The 17,893-nt window shown below is 38.6% G+C and overlaps 1 protein-coding gene across 7 annotated transcripts in view; it reads left to right on the top strand.

Annotated features, from left to right (window-relative positions):
• Nucleotides 1-17,893, top strand: part of CEP170 (centrosomal protein 170) — a 118,665-nt gene that overhangs the window by 846 nt on the left and 99,926 nt on the right. The window contains exon 1 of one of the 7 annotated variants that reach the window (XM_077761808.1): nucleotides 299-462. The exons of the other annotated variants lie outside the window; for them this stretch is intronic. The gene's annotated coding sequence lies outside the window, so the exon portion shown is untranslated. Of the gene's footprint in view, nucleotides 1-298; nucleotides 463-17,893 lie in introns of those variants that run through there. 7 annotated transcript variants of the gene reach the window in all.

Here is a 17,893-nt window from a genome sequence, read left to right as displayed (position 1 = left end):
GCGGGTCTGCTTTGTGCAGCCCTCCCCCCTGCGCCCTCCCCCCTGCGCCGTGGCCGGCCTGCCCGGGGTGCGGGCGGAGCCCCGGAGGCGACGGCTGCCCTGTCGCCGGGGCCGGGACCCGAGCGGNCGGTTTGGGGGCGGCCCCAGGGCGGGGGGGACGCGGGGTCACGCCGCCCCTGCCGGGCGACTGCACCCGCGCAGCCCGCGGCCCCGCGGTAAACCCGGGTTGGGGGGTGGGGGGAGCGGCTTCCCGTCGGCTTCATTGTCCTGAGATTGAAACGCGGGGTTGGGGTTTGCCTCCCGTCATATTACGCGTGACCCAGGCGGGAAGACCTGGGGTTTGTATCCCGAGTTACAAAACCTCAGGGGGCACGGGGGTCTGTTTAGCAGAGCCGTGTGCCCTGTATTTGAAGGAGGAAGGCCCCCGGAAGACAGGGACGGAGCGGCCCCAGCAGCGCCCAGGTGATGCCCGTCAGTGTGGACTCGGAGCGGGCCTCGCGGCGACGCTGCGGTGCGGCCGGGACGCCGACCAGCAGGATTGTTTCCTCGCTGGGTGGGCAACGCGTTCCCTTCCTCAGGGAAGGGATTAGGCTACATCTTTCGGTTTTGGTTGTTGTTGTTGTTGTTGTTGAGCAGCCATAAAAAAAAAAATAGGCCTCTTACACTTCTGTTCCTGATTTTGTTTATTGATCTTTTTATTCTCTAAATGAAAACTAACTCGTTTGGAGGCAGTGTAGCGAGGCAGACGATAGGTGATTGGAAAGGCATCTTTTAAAATGATTTGATCTTAAGCTCTCGAGGCTGACAGCCGTTTGCTGGCGTTAAAACCAGGGGAAGAAAGGACGGAGCAGGATGGGGAGTGGGGGGTGGAGCGATAATGGGAGAGGAGAGAGTTACATTGTGAGGACTCTACCTGAGTCTTCACCGGTACCGCCCTAGCTGGACGGGCTTCAGAAAGTTAGTAATTCAGCTCTGGAAATAGTACATCGCAAGGGGCATATAATTTAGTATTTCTTCTGCCATTATTTTTTTAAAAAAACTAAAACCAGAACTGTTTTTCATCTTCCTAACTTCGTAGGTATGGTAGAATTTTGATGTTTTTAAAACTCAGTCTGAGTGCACCTGGCACAGAGGAGGACCCTGCAACTTGGAAAGTTAACTGATTGGTGGTGTCCAGGGCTAACTGCTGATGAAGGGGCAGAACCAAACCAGGATCCGTTCCTGGAGTGTGCTTCTCCGTTTTGTCCCTTAGTCCCCCTGCCCTGTGAGAATGTATGGAAAGCTTCTCTACTGCTCCTTGACTTGTCTTTGACGATCAAGTTCATCGATACCCTAGTTGTATCGATCTTGTCCTTTGTGATGTAAAAATAGTAATTCTACAGAAGTGGAGCTCCCGTTTTATAAATTAACTTATGATCTAAAGAAAGGTGCCCTAACGGGGTTTTCATAAAAACAAACTCTCGGGACCTTTTCCCTACGACTTATTAGTAACCATATTTTAATAGCATTTCCTGACATTCAGTTGTAGTTTATAGTGTGATCACCTCTGCAAGCTCTGTTACAGATAAAATTGTCCTGTAACAAGAACCTGTGAAGTTCCTTTTCCTTCAGTTAATGAATTGTATTGTTTGCAGCTTACCTTTTGAGAAAAAAATCTGTGTTGAACTTTTTCATCAAAATTAAATTTATGCTTTTTCATTGAGTTGGTTTCGACACAAAGTGCTTTTTTGCTTTATAAACTTACCCTTTAATTCTCCATTGCATTTTAAAAGAATTTATTAATGCGCCTTTTAAATTTCAGCTTACTTAAAAATAATCTGTTAAATTCAGCATGAGGAGGTGTATGAAGTCAAACTTTAAATGTATTTTACGGGTAAATTTCGCTGTTCTCAATTACTTTGTATGGAAATAAATAACCATCTGCGTGTTTTCTATCTTAGCATTGAAATAATGAAATTTATGCTATAAAATTATCATACATTATGCCCATTGATGCAGATATCAAAGTGTATTTAAAAATTCCATGCTTAGGGATCTGTTTTATTTATTTCAGGTATCAATTTCTTGTTTCCTTTTATCACTGAAGAAAAAACCAGTTGTATTGTTGCATCTGATAGCAATCAGATATCACCCATCTAGCACTCAGTACTGTATGTTTAAACTTGTTAACATTGCTTTTATTCAACAAAATTCTCCTGTAAAATAATTTTTACTATGTTAATTTGTTATGAATGACTTTGTTCTCTGTCTTGAACATTGGAGTTATAAGCAGTGTCCTGTTCTAATAAATACCTAACAGACAGCAGCATACTAAATTGCCAGCTAAAATATCTGTACAGTTGCAAACTATTATGGAAGTGTAGGTATAACAAAAGAGCAATTAGATACCATATGAAAGATCCTTGGTGGGTAGATAATATTGAGAACATCAAGTGTTGATGTGTTTTGCTAAGAAAAGTGAGTTTTTTTATAGAGAGAAACCTCAGACCATCTTTATTTCATAAGCTTCTGTTAATAACTGAGATTTCTAATAATCAACTACCCTTGGTGAAATGGGATTTCATTTATTTACTCAAATATGTCTTGAGGGAAGCTCTCAGCAATGAGTTAGCCAGTGTGGACAATACAGAAGAAGACATCTCTTTGGTAGTAGAGTTGACTAAATCAGGTATGTAGTCTAGGTTTCGCTGAAATGATTATGTAACCATATATCTATACTGTAAAATTTTTTTGGCCAACATGAATGATATGGTCAATGTATACTGAAGGTAAAGCCCTCATTTATGTCAAACAAAGGTAGAAAGGAAACGAACAAAAGCAGGGCTAAAGAAAACCTTACAAAAATTACTTCAACCCATATAGGGATTTTACAGATCATGGCAGTGGAAAGAATCTGAAGCGTGCATTTGGTTAGGTTTGAGAAACCGAATGTGAACCGTAGAGAATAAGTCATTGTTTGAGTATATCAATAAGTAACAAATAATGTAGAATGTATTACCCTTTGGGACATGATATTTATTGAATAAATGACTAATACCTCCCATATATTGAGACCTACTAAGTACCAGGTAGCGTGTATATGCGTATGTGTATGTAATTCAAACAACAGTCTTATCTGTAAAGTTTAATTTTACACATTTAAATTTGAGAATATTTGAAGCCCAGACTCAGTGAATAATTTTGCCTCTGTGTCACACATTACTAAAGGGGTAGAGCCTGTAACTGAACCTTTGTCTTTTTGACAAAAGGCCAGATTCTTTCCACGCATCCCTTTTGGTCAGTTAAAACAAAATTTACTCTTCTCTGATTCACAAAATTTTAGAATTAGAGGAGACTTTAGGGTCATCTGGTACAGTGTACCTCCTACTACAAATATTTCTGAGATTTTATTGAGTCAGCTTCTCCAAGAACAATACTTCCGCAAGCAGTGAGGCATAAGATGTCTCATTTAGCTTTTGGGAAGAATAATAGGAAGGTCTTAATTAAATTGAGCCTGTTTCTGCTTTCCTGATTAACTTCTCCCCATTGGTTGTAGTTCTGTCCTAAGAGTAGGCTGCAGTAAGGTTTTTCTCTGCTAGGTTTTCTCTTTTCTAAGTTAAATATTACAACCCTTACAACTTCACGTAATGCCATTTCCTTTACCTTTCTCATCTTGTCAACTACATTCAATTTTGTCAATGCTATTCTTTTCTGATCTCGTTTTTATATTTAGTTCTCCAATTATGGTCTAAATACAGTATAGTAAAATTATCCCTTTCTTTAATTCAGGCTATTCACTTAAGTTTACAGTCTAAAATTATGTTAACTCTTTAATAACCTTTGGTAGTTCTAAGCAAAAAAAAAAGAAATATTATATGGCTTTTCACGTTATATTTATACAATTCAAGGGATTATTTGAGATTCTGTATTTCTACTTTCATAATGTTAAGATGGCCTTTCTTTATGAAATGATAATATGTTTCTTTCAATATTTGCCTTGTGTTTTTTGTATTGGTTTGGTTCTTAAATGAACAATAAAAAGTTGGCAACCTTATGTGTTGTTTTCATTTTGTTTTTTGAAGAATCTGTTTGGAAGCCACTGATGCAGTCGTCATAAGCTAATGTCTTTTTTATGTTAAGTTTTCTCCCATTCTGTATGTACACATAGATGACTTTTAGAAGCAATGTTTAACCCTTTCAAGCATCATGTCCTTGAATGTAGCCTTAGTTAAAGCTGGTTGAGATCCTGTTGAATCATGATTCTGTCATCCAAGGGATTAGCTTCCCTTCCTGGCTTCTAGACATTTATAAATTTAACATACCAGCCCTCTTATGTCTTCATCCTGGCCATGCACTGGATATAGCCAAGGACAAAGCCATGCAGATTTATAAATAGAATAAATGTAACATAAATAAAATATGCTTAAGAAAAGAGACAACACAAGATAATGAAAACCATTTGCATGGTTTTTTGTTTTGTTTTTAGTTAAGGAGAAAACCATTATGTTCTCCAGTACTGGTTAAAGCTTACAGTCTGTCGGGTGATGCAGATAATTGTATAATAGCAAGTCAAGTAGGCATAGGTGTTAGGAAGAAAATTCAGAGTGAAGGGATAGACTATGATGGAGGACTGCTGTTTTTCATTTATTTTTAAGTAGTCGCTCAAATAGAACATTGAAATGGTTCAAAAAAATCAAACTTTTAAAAACAATGTGAAAAATCCTCATACTTCTCACTTTGTCCACTGAGTTACCACTTCTCCAGTCCAGTAGATAACATCTTATTATTTCTTGGTATCATTCCAGTGAATTTTTTTTCACCTTAGGCAAATATAATGTGTATTTTTAATCTGCCTCCCCTCTTGTACACAAAAGAACCTCTTTAGACAATTTTCTGTACCTTGAGAGCTCCCGTTTGAGGAGTGGTTAAGGAATACTGCTCTCTGAGGAGGTGATGCTTAGCAGAGACTTGTATTAGGTAAGAAAGTAAGCCTGGAGGTGTGTGGTTGGACTGTACAGTGGTCCTGAGACAGCAACGGGAAGGGTGAGTTCGGTGAGTAGAGACCACTGGCTGCAGGTGAGTGAGCAAGAGGAAGGAAGAATAGGAGGAAATGAGGCTGGATAGAGATGGCTCGGTTTGATTATTTCAGATGCTTTGGGAGTTCATTGCAGGGTTTTGAGCAGGAGAATAACAAAATAATTGTGTTACATTTTTAACATGTGGTTCTGGCTGTTTTGTGGAGGAGAAGACCGGAGGGGAAAGGAATGGGAACAGGGAGATGAGCTAAGAGACAGTTGCAGTCATCTAAGATGTTCATGGTTTCCACTAGAGTGATAATGGTGGAGATAGTGAAAGTTATAAGGTTCTGCGTTTTTTTCATGTTAAGTTTAAAATGTCTATTAACATCAAAGTGGAGCTATTAAGTAGACAGTGGAATATACGAGTCTGGAATCCAGACTGGAGATATTCAAATCTTAAGCATCACTAGTAGACTATATTTAAAGCCATAGGATTGTAAGACATCATTTAGTTTGAGAAGAGGTCCAAGAATTGAGACCGCGACTCTTCAGTAGTGAAAGTGTAGCAAGGGAGAAGGAGCTCCCCAGAAGGACTGAAAAGAAGTCGCCAGTGAGATAAGAGTGTGCTGTCTCAGAAGCCAAGTGAAGGAAGTATTTTTAGAGATAAGGGATGTTCAGTCAAACTATACTGCTTTTAACCTGAACACTTCATGTAAACTGTCCATGAGAAAGTTTTGTTAGACCTCTCCTTATTTAGTTCTTGCTAGTTTTTGCTGAAGATGTTCACAATTATTCTCCCCCCGAAACTACTAAATCTGAAGTCCTGAACAAAGTTTTATGTGTAAATAGGCCCCTGCTGTATCTTAGATGGACGGATGTGGCTGCTGCTGCTACTAGGGTTTGAACAGGAGAGAAGGTGCTGTTCCGGGAGAAGAATTGCACTCAGGATTGATTCAGAGTCAGTACCTGTGTCATTTTGAACATGTCACTGAATTTCAGAAGTTTGGTTTCTCCATCTATAAACTAACACCAGTGGTAGTCCGTCTACCTCACAGGTTTATTTTGAAAAGCAAACAGGGTGGATGAAAGGGATGGCTGCAGGTAGGGGTCTCCTCCCCTTGCCCCAAGTGTAGCACCCCTTGGCAGTGTGACATGGGAAGAGAGATTTTGTTAGGGGTGAGGAATAGAAACATTTTTTTCAATCAGACACTGTAGGAATAGTTTTCTGCTTCTTCATTGCATCCCCATAAGGCACTTTTTTGCACAGTATTTTAATGTTCTTGGAAATGGAGAGAAGAGGCTTTAAGAGAATAATATTTCTCCCAAGTCCTGCACTGGCCCGTCAGTTGTGGGCACGGTGCCTACGTGAGAATGAAGCCGGGAAGAGTGAGCAGGCCAGGCCCACAAGGAACATTTCCTCTTCAGCCGGCTTCTTTTCTGGCAGGTGTTTTGCCGGCAAAGGGTTTGTCACATCTCCCATGGAAGAGGAAAGGACAAATTCAGATCATTTGGGTTGCTAGGGGTCTTCAAGGCAGCCTGCTAGAAACTGAATTGAGGAGACAGTGGACAGGGGAAATTAGCACACTTGATATAAAGTACAAAATGTTTATTTTGGTGAAAAAGGAATATTGCAAATAAGGGACTTTCAGCAATAATCTTAAGCGATAAAGACTTTTTGAGGCAATAGGACTGTAACTTCAAAATATCTATCTCAAGGACCCTATGTATTATTATTTGCTTGGTGGCTCAGTAAACACATCTCATTGGATAAACTGCATTGCAAATTGAGGGCCACCTTGTTTTTTCATGCTTTTATTTTTCATATTATAAAACGAATCCTTGCCTATCCTTGCAGAATATTTCAAAAATATCATTATGTCTGGAAGAATACTCTCTTGTAATCCCCTAGCCAGTGATGCCACTGTTCCATATTCTTGTCGATTCTGGCTCAATATGGTAATAATTTTATCATGAGATTAAACTTTCTGACTATTTTTCATGGTGGTATAGGAGTCCATGTTACCAGATTTGTAAGTAACTTAAATTCATTGTATGTAATTATAACAACTCTTTTATAAGTCACATATGTTGTAAATAATTTTCCCAGATTGTCATTTTCCTTTTTAAATTTGTTATTTTTACCCAAGAAAGATTTTTAATTTGGGTATTTCTCTTTTCCTTTTTCTTTTATGAAGTAATACAAATATGTAGAAATTATATATATGTGTAGAAGTATATATGTGTGTGTGTGTGTATATGTAGAGAGAGAGGAGAGAAAAAACAAGTGCATGTGCACCTTTTTCCCAGTACCATGTATTGCGTAGCTCTTCATTATTTGATACAATTTGAAATGTCCTTTATGTATGCATAGGTTTATTTCTGGATCTTTTGTTCCATCTACCTGCCTACCTATTCCTGCACTGCTATATTATCACTGTGTGTTATAACATAGGTTTATAATATCTATTTATAAATGGACAGACTGTTCTCTCTACACTATACTGGTTTCAACAGAATTTACTTTGTTCTTGTATGCTTATCTTTTCCAGATATATTTTAGAATTATTTTGTCAAGCCCATTTGACAAATTCCTTTTGGGGTTTTGATTGAGGTTAAACAGAGTTTAATGATTTTTTTATGATCTGAAACATGACAGAGGACTATGGGGCAGGTTTGGGGGTCCTTATTTTTGTTTCTGAAACTTCAATTCTGGTCTCGTTAACGTGCAGTGTTATATTAGTTTCAGGTGTACAGTATAGTGATTCAACACTTCTATACGTTGCTCAGTGCTCCTCACAGTCCGTGCACTCTTAATCCCCTTCTCCTGTTTCACATCTGCCCCCACCCACGTCCCCTCTGCTAACCACCTGTTTGTTTTCTGTAGTTAAGCGTCTGATTTTCGGTTTGTCTCTTTCTTGTTTTGTTTCTTCAGTTCCACATATGAGTGAAATCTTAGGTATTTGTCTTCTCTGACTGATTTAACTTAGCATCATACCCTCCAGATCCATCTGTGTTGTTGCAAATGGCAAGGTTTCATTCTTTTTTATGGCTGAGTAATAGTCCATTGTATATTTGGGGGGGGTCTTAGTTTTGGTAGAATTTTCAGATCTGTTTAAGTTCCTACCTATTTTTTTAGTCAATTATGTCATTTTCATTTTCCTAGAAGTTTATTCACTTGAGATTTTCAAATGTAGAAGCACAGAGTTGTAGTTATTTTATAAATTTAGAAAATCATGTCCATTGCTATAACTTAAGCAATTTTTAAATTCATTTGTTTATTTTGGGAGAGAGAGAGGAGAGAGCAAGAGTGTGCCTTCGTGTTAGCCAGAGAGAGAGAGGGAGGGAAAGAGAGCTCTCAAGCAGGCTCCTTACTGTCAGTGCAGAGCCAGATGTGATCTCCCAGACGGTGAGATCATGACCTGAGCCAAAACCAAGAGTAGGATGCTTAACCGACTGAGCTACCTAGGAGACCCCTGTGGTTATTTCTCTTTTTACAAAGCCAAATGTTTATGATGAATGAAGAAAAATACCTGCTAGGGATTTTATAATTTCTTCTTAAATCTTTAATCTCTGTTAGTTTGTTGGATGAGTTTATTTTAAATATTTTTATTTATTTCTAGGAGAGAGAGAGACAGCGTGAGCAGGGGAGGGTCAGAGAGAGAGGGAGTCACAGACCAAAAGAGGCTCCAGGCTGAGCTGGCAGTCAGCACAGAGCCCGACGTGGGGCTCGAACCCACGAACCACGAGATCATGACCTAAGCGAAAAGTCGGACGCTTAACCGACTAAGCCACCCAGGCGCCCCAACAGAGGTTACTTTTTAAACTGTTCTCTCTTTCACTAGACTTCATGTATAAAATGTGTTGTCTTAATAACAAGGATCTGTGTGTTTGTGGCTTATCTCAAATATATAGAGAAATTGAAAGAATTTATTAGTAAGTACTCACATACCCACCGTTTGTTTCTGCCATTAACATTGTATTAGTGCTATCACACCTCTGGCCATGTATCCAAGTGTGTTCATCAGTGCATCTTAGATTTAGAGGCATTTCAGTGTAAACTGCAGACATACGTGAGTGTGTGTAAGAAAAAAGCTCTTAAATCATTTGAAATTGTTTCAGTTTTAAGTTTTCTGAAGGTGCTATTGAAATATTTTTTAACAACCACCATCAAATTAAACAGAACAGCTTAAATATGAAATACATTATTTTTTATTGCAGTAGTATTGTTGAACCCCACCCCACCCCCTTTTTTTTTTTTTTGTAAATAGCTAGCTGACAAAATTAACAGTGACACTGAGCTATCTCTTTTGGAGGTCAGGAACAAGGGTGTGTGTGTGTGTGTGAACTTTCAAAGAGGAATGGTAAAAGAGTTTGGCTTTTGTTGTTTAAGCTGAAGAACTGATGAAGGAAGCATACACTGTTTCTTTCACTTAGTGATTCTACTATTTTCTTCAGGAGCAAATGCAGGAATAAAGTATTTAAGTTCTACATCTCACTACCTCTGCTTCCACTATTCCCCCACCCTTTGCCTCTGTGAAGAGTTTGGTGTTTCAGTGTTGGGCTATTTAATAAAAATAAGAGCCTCTGCTTTAGGTAAGACAGCATGGTTTAACCCTGTGATTCTAAGTGAGATGTAACAAATTCCAGAATGGTAACAATTTACTATACAGAATCAACAATTTTTTTTAAAGTTTCTAAAGTAGAGAGGTGGGAACAAATAGAGTGCAATTAAATGAAGAGTAAAAGAAGTAAAATTTAGAAATCTGTTTAAGGATGGTGGGATGGGGTGATTTGGTATCCAGTAGAAGAATGTCTAGTAATTATTGTAACATTCAGAACATAATTTGTTAATGGAACCCAGCACCTTTTTGCTACTGGAGTTTAATTGCAAAACTATACCTCCTTCCCCCAAAAAATAATAGATGAGGTATATGATGAGATGAATATTTCATCAGAGAATGCTGTCTTACAACCATTTCTTTCATCTGCTTCTCAAGTATCTGTTTTCATCACCAGGATTTCTTTTTTTTTTTTTTTTAATGTTTATTTTTTTGAGAGAGCAAGAGAGAGCATGAGTAGGGAAGGGGCAGAGAAAGAGAGAGAGAGACACAGAATCTGAAGCAGGCTTCAGGCTCTGAGCTGTCAACAGAGGCTGACATGGGGCTCAAATTCACCAACTGTGAAATCATGACCTGAGCCGAAGTCAGAGGCTTAACTACCAAGCCACCCAGGTGCCCTCATCACTAGGATTTCTAATATCTGACTTACTGTTTCCTTTATCTCTTTTTCTTGGGCCCAGTTTGTAGTTTTTTGCCCCAGTCTTGGCAGTCTCAGCCTAGTATGTATTTCTGAGCTCTGGTATCTTTTTATTTCTTGTTCTTTGGTCTTCACAATCACAGCCCCTCCCCCTTATCCCTTTTCTCCCATGTTGTCACACCAGTCAGTACACACTGGAGAGGTCTTTTTGAGGAATTGGAAAATACACGTTTTCATGATAAAGATCAGTGGCTTATCTAAATAAAGGAAGATTGGGAGAGAAAGTACCTAGGTGGTTGGTAATGCCATTCACCGAGATAGGGAAAAAATGAGGAAAGGCAGATTTTGTTCAGAAAATGAAAGGATTCGATTCTTTAATTCTGAGGAGCCAGTGGGTACATCAAACTGAAAATCATTTGTAAGCAATTAGAGATAAGGTCTGCATCTTATAAAAGTTTTGATTTGAAATTTATTTAGATGTGCAACATAAATAAGCAGTATTTGAAATCCAGTGGCTTTAAAGAAGTCTCAAAGGGATCATGTTTGGGGCAGTAATGCCCTAAAAACAAGGATTTAAAGAAAAAGTAGATGTTCAAAGAGATTAAGGAGTAGCCACTGAGAGAGGAAACCAAAGTGATGTTTCTAAGCAGCAAGAGTGATCAAAGATATTGGCAAGTGAAGGAAGATAGGAATATTAAAGATTAATTGGATTTAGCAATTTAGGAGGACTTTTTTTTTTTACTTTATTTTAAATTTATTTTTGAGAGACAGAGCACAAGTTGGGGAGGGACAGAGAAGGAATGACACAGAATCTGAAGCAGGCTCCAGGCTCTGAGCTGTCAGCACAGAGCCTGACGCAGAGCTTGAGATCATGACCTGAGCGAAAGTTGGACGCTTAACCGACTGAGCCACCCAGGTGCCCCTACTTTGACAATTTTGTTTTGACCATAGTTGATGAAGGTGGTTGAGAGGAAGAGAGTGGACAGAAACTCCATAAAACTTCAGTATGTAGGGTAAGTCCAACAGTGTTGAAAGGCAGCGAAGTAGAACTAGCAAATGCAGACTATTCTTTAAAGTCTGGCACTAAATGGGAGAGAAAGCCCCCTTAAATGAACTATGCTATCTGTACTTTATTTTTCTCAACATTTAAAAAAACATTTTCATACTTTTTAAAATCAAGTTTATTTATTTTTTTTATTTTTTTTTTAATGTTTTTTTTTATTTTTTTTTTTTAATGTTTTATTTATTTCTGAGAGAGAGAGAGAGAGAGACAGTGTGAGCAGGGGAGGGTCAGAGAGAGAGGGAGTCACAGACTGAAACAGGCTCCAGGCTCTGAGCTGGCAGTCAGCACAGAGCCCGACGCGGGGCTCGAACCCACGAACCGCGAGATCATGACCTAAGCGAAAGTCGGACGCTTAACCGACTAAGCCACCCAGGCGCCCCTCAAGTTTATTTATTTTTGAGGGAGAGAGAGGGAGAGATTGATTGACTGATTGAGATTCTCAAGCAGGCTCCACACTCAGCACTGAGCTTGACACGGGGCTCAGTCTCACGAACCGTGAGACCATGACCTGAGCCGAAGTCCAGAGTTGGACACTTAAGTGACTGAACCACCCAGGTGCTGCAAAAATTTTATGCTTTCTTTTTTTTTTTTTTAATGTTTTATTTATTTCTAGGAGGGAGAGAGAGAGAGACAGCGTGAGCAGGGCAGGGTCAGAGAGAGAGGGAGTCACAGACTGAAACAGGCTCCAGGCTCTGAGCTGGCAGTCAGCACAGAGCCCGACGCGGGGCTCGAACCCACGAACCGCGAGATCATGACCTAAGCGAAAGTCGGACGCTTAACCGACTAAGCCACACAGGCGCCCCCAAAATTTTATGCTTTCTAATAATTCATTTTAAAACACATTTTTAGCACTTTCGTTGCAAAAACAAATTCTCAGATGCAAAACCTTACATTTAAAACAGAATTAGTTCTTGCAACACACAGTAATACATTAACACCTTTTTTGAAAAGTTCATTAATTTTGGGACACAGCATTCTGAAAGGCTACAGTATCCTTAGAATTCTAGTGGGCGTTTGTATTTTATATTCCAACTTTGCTGTGTATGCAAGCAGCTCTGCTTATAAGAGCTGGATTAGATGTTTTCTTAACAGGAAATAGCATTTCTTAAAAATGCATAAAAATAGTAAGCCTACTTTCCAAAATGAGTTGCTTGCTACTAAGGATATCGAGTTCAAAATCCAAAAGTTACATTGGCCTTGGAAATTTGAATTTACGAATATGGGTACTGAATTCTGTTAGAAAATTACTTTCTGATTTGCTGATATGAGTTTTCTCTGATATGTATGTATACCTTATGACTCTAAAAAGTAAGATTACTGGGACACCTGGGTGATTCAGTCATTTGGTCGTCCAACTTCGGTTCAGGTCATGATCTCATGGTTTTTGAGTTCCAGCCCCGCGTTGGACCCTGTGCTAACTAGCTTAGAGCCTGGAGTTGTCCTCGGATTCTGTGTCTCCCTCTCTCTGCGCCCTTCCCCCACTCATGCGCGTGCGCTCTCTCTCTCTCTCTTTCTCACACACACACACACACACACGTAAACATTAAAAAAAATTAAGATTACTGTTTGACAGAATTCAAATATAATGATCAAAATCACTTCTTAAAAATGTATAAAAATTTGGGTACATGTGTGTTGATCCAGCATAAATGGGGAAGTAAAATTAAATTTTTATCAAACATATACCAGTGTCAAAAATAAGGACAGGGGTGCCTGGGTGGCTCAGTAGGTTGAGTGTCCAACTTCGACTTCATAATCATAATCCCACTGTTCATGGGTTCAAGCCTCACATCAGGCTCTGTGCTGACAATTCTGAGACTGGAACTTTCTTCATATTCTGTGTTTCCGTCTCTCTCTACCCCTCCTCTGCTCATGCTCTGTCTTTCTCTGTCAAAAATAAATTTAAAAAAAAGCATTAAAAAAAATAAGGACAGAATAAAGGCTAGTCTCCAGAGCTGGGAAGAATAACTAAAATGTTTATAAATCAGAGTCTCTAGGCACTTATCGGCACAAAAATTATTTACTTCTTTTTATATTTTGAATATTTTTATTTGATCATATGAAAATGTCTGATCTAAGTCCCCATAGGAAATGAATATGGAATTAATATATATCAATGAAATGCAAGATTGTCCTACCTTTTTATAAGATTCTCAGAGAGCTAATGGAAGCAGTAGTAAACTAGTTCAAATAAGAAATTTAACAATAGAAGGGTGGCTCAGTCGGTTTAGCATCAGATCCTTGATTGCAGCTCAGATTGTGATCACAAGGTCATGTGATTGAGCCCTGCATCAGGCTCTAAGCTAAGTGTGGAGCCTGCTTAAGGTTCTCTCTCTCTCCCTCTGCCCCTCTCCCCTGTTCACATGCATTCTCTTTCCCTTTAAAAAAAATAAGGACACCTGGATGGCTCAGTTAAGTGTTTGACTCTTGGTTCCGGCTCAGGTCAAGGTCTCACCTCTTGTGAGATCCAGCCCCCTGAACAGTAAGGAGCCTGCTTGGGATTCTGTCCTCTCCCTGTCCCTCTGCCCATTCCTCCCTTTCTCTATCAAAATAAATAAATAAACTTTAAATAAATTAAAATTCACAATAGAAATCTCTATAGGATTTTCATTAATTAATGTTTATTTTTCCTTTTGCTAATTTACCCCATAGATTGGTTTTTAGTAGTGTGACATGATTTTATCTCTTGCAGTTACGGGAACTGTTTTTCTGTTAAATGTTGCAAACTGCAGGGAAACAATGGGGGTCACAGGAAGACAGGAACCAAATTATTTTCTTTTGAGACAGTCATTTATATAAGCCTCAGTTTGTTTTATAAGCTAAAACATATATATCATTTTATTTAGTAAATACTGTCATCAGAAATCTGCTCCAGACGAACCAGCTGGCTTAGTTATTTTCTGTCACAGATGACTTTTGAGGCTGTTTCCTGATCTTAGGGTAATTACACATACATATACACACACATACACACTTTGTCGACATGGTGTGAATAAAAGAGTACTCTGTACAAGGAGTTAGATCCCCATTTTAGTTTTGACATAGATGACATTGAACAAGTCTAATCTTACAGTCTTATTTGCTCATTTGTAAAAAATAAAAAACTTACTCTATTTTCTAAGGTTACTCTCAACTTTTAAAGCAATATGGTATATGTGAAAATTTCAGAATATTCTTCAGTTTTTTGTTTATGACCCATTAAGTCACAAAAAGAGAGAGGATTGGAAGGATGACTGTGGTGTGTAGAGGCACATAGAGATGGAGAAAAAAGGCTGAATAGAAGGGGAAGGAAAGGTAGGATTGAAGAGAGACAAAGTAAACTTTTTTTTCACATGCATCCTGATATTCATTTGGACTCAGAGTATTATCTCCTATTAATCATTGTTCTTAAAAATATCAGTATCTTGGGGCACCTGGGTGGCTCAGTTTGTTGAGTGTCCGACTCTTGATTTCAGCTCAGGTCCTTGTCCTAGGGTCGGTCATGGCATTGAACCCTGTGTCAGGCTCTGCACTGAGCATGGAGCCTGCTTGGGATTTTCTCTCTCCTTCCCTCCCTCCCTCCTTCCTTCCCTGTTTTTCTCCCCCTCCCTTTGTGAGCTCTCTCTCTCTCAAAAACAGAACAAAAAGACCCCCAATATCTTTTAATCTATTGTAGCTACTTTTTATTCTCAAACTTGGAGAGCAGCTCTTCTCCAAATGAAATGAATGCCAGTAGGGCATTACTCTTTATCTGTGCCTGAAGATTCCCTCCCTTAAAAGAATTGCTTTCTCAGAAATATTTTGCTTTCTCAGAAATATTCACACGACAAAATACTTCCAGTAAACTGTTACATACTTAATGGCATATATCCTGATAAATAATAACATAATTGCTTTAAGCATCTCTAGTCTTATTAATTATGATATGAAAGAATAGACTTAGAGTAACAGCTGAAATGATTGTTGAAAAGTTTTGGCCAAGAGATAGTCTTGATTGCTTATGTAACTCATGAATGCTATATACCTTCATAAATGAAAATGTGAAGCTCTTTATGCTGTTGTAATTCAGATCAGAATTTTTTCTTTCCAACGTAAGTTATTTTTTGTCAGCCTGATCTGTGAGTTTATATTCTATAGGTATAAAGTATATAACTAAAGCCATCTATTAATGTAAATAATCGTGTGATCCTGTTTGTGCAGGGCTGAGTAAGCTGGGATAGCCACTAGCAAAATGTGAATATTTAAATTTAAATTAATTAATATTAAGTAAGTTTTCACAGATGGGTTTGCTGTTTGTATTTCAAGTGCTCAGTAGTTACCATGTGGCTAGTTGTTAATATATTGGACAGTGTAGATCGAAAACCTTTCTATAAGCATAGTTTTACTGCTTAGTACTGTTGTAGAGATATTTATGAGCATTATAATTTTATGTGAAGGTGAAAAGAAATAGTGCATATTACAGGCTATTAACAAGTTGTTAGGCAATAAATAAAGCACATTTATGATACATATAAAATATATTCTTGCTTTTAACATACTCTAACATTCTTTATTCTGCAGTTTGAAGATTGATTATGGTTTTCATGTGTTGTGCTGACCCTGTGGTTGAATTAAGGTAGTAATCATGAGCAGGAACCATTTTTAAAAGGACATTAGGCAGTGATATTGTGAAATACATTAGAAACAAGAGAAATTGATGTCAAGTAAGAAATTGTTGATAGGAAAGGTGAATCAAAAACATTTGGCTTTCAGGGTCTTAAAGACCCTCAGTTCATACTGCCTTCACTTCACTCCACTGTCCCTCCCCCTTCCTGTAGAGTCTGTTTTCAGTCCTTGAAACTGCTTTGTGCACCCTTTCCTGCTCCGAGTGATACATGACCTTAGTTTTTTGGATCGTTGTTCAGTGGGCCTGGAGATAGTTTACTGTTCTTTCAGATTCTAGGATTCTGATCCATTCTGGACCCTGTTTACTAAATTTGCCTCATTCCTCCAGATGAGTCAGCTGATTTTTGATTCTTGTCTACAGATGTCTGGGAGGCAGTCGTGGAGCCATCCTGCTGGTGGTCAACCAGGAGGATGAGACGTAGATGAAAAATAGGCTGAGTTTCGCATGAGCCTTCAGTGTTTATGGCTCAGAAAGATAGTGTCAGAGAATATGTTACCAGGTAAAATATATATTTCTTTTCAGTCATATTCAAATTCTTACACCAAGTCTTGAGTTTGTAGGAATTGGTATCGCTAGCATCATTGGGAGGCGTACTAGAGGACAATATGAAGGAGACTGTGGTTGTGGGGAAAAGCCCGGAACTTGGTTTGTGAAAGCCCAGGTTTGGATCTAGGTGGCTTCTGTTTACTCCTACTAGATTTGTATCCTTGGGTAAGTCAGTGCACTTCACCTTCTTGAAGGGAAAAACAATTCTCACCTGTGTGTTCTGGGCGTTGAATGAACACGAGAGTGTGAGCTCTTAGCACAGCTACTGGCACAGAAAAGGTACCTGGTAAATGTTTGAATCTGAGTCTTTTTAAAAAAATTTATTTATTTTGAGAGAGAGAGCATAAGCAGGGGAGGGGCAGAGAGAGAGGGAGAGAGAGAGAATCCCAAGGCACTGACAGTGTGGAGCCTGATGCAGGGCTGGAACTCATGAACCTGAGCCTAAATCAAGAATTGGATGCTTAACTGCCTGAGCCGCCCAGGTGCCCCTGAATCAAAGGCTTAATTCGAGTTGTTGGTGTGAAACCGCAAAGTTGTGCAGTTCTTACAAAGGAAAACAAGTTGGACTTTGCATTTTTCATAAATTGGCAGAGATATCTTGGCAAGAACTTTTCAATGCCTAGATAATTTAGGGAAATATATACATGTTTTCTCAAGCATTTTCTTTAAGCACTTTATAAAATGGTTGTTATGAAGGAATGTCTATTAAATCACTAGCTTATTTTATCCAAACTAAGTCTTCTTTTGAAAATATGTAAGAAACTCTGATATAGGCTGATATATGACTCTTAATATTGGAATGTCATCTTCTTTTTTTTTCTTTGTGAAAAGAATTTTCACACTTTAATGTTAATTTTAGGTGAGAGTTGTAAGTTTTCTCAATACTTTTTTTCTCAATATTGGCTTTGTTTTTTAAAAAAAATTAATATATATGGCAGATGATAAAGGTAAAATTTGAAACACTCATTTCAAAGTAAGCAGGAGTATATGAAAACAGAAATTTTCCCAGTACCGAGTTTGTCCACATGAGCATGGAACAAATATCTTGGTAATTATCCAAAAAAAGCACAGCTGTGGATTTATTGTTTTGGATTAACTGTATGTTTCAAATGGAGGTGGAGCTGTAAAAAAAAATTTTTCCCAAGAGTATATTTTTCATTATCTGTTCCAGGTCAAGTTAAATATATAGCAGAGCTGAATTTTGTAACATGTCCCTCTCTCAGAGAGGTTTCCCTGGACCACCCAGCCTAAACCCTCAACACCCCAAAACTGTTAATGTAATGCTGTTTCTTTGTCTTTTCATGTTCCTGTCTTCCCATGGTCACTAAAGTTGTTTTATTCACTTACTTAGCTCATGTTTGTCTATTTTTGCTTTGATGAGAAAAG

This window comes from Crocuta crocuta, unplaced genomic scaffold, assembly GCF_008692635.1.
Source record: "Crocuta crocuta isolate KB4526 unplaced genomic scaffold, BGI_CrCroc_1.0 scaffold243, whole genome shotgun sequence".
In the NCBI taxonomy this organism is placed as follows: Eukaryota; Metazoa; Chordata; class Mammalia; order Carnivora; family Hyaenidae; genus Crocuta; species Crocuta crocuta.
Note: the sequence above shows the minus strand (reverse complement) of the source record. Positions and strands in the feature narration are given on the sequence as shown.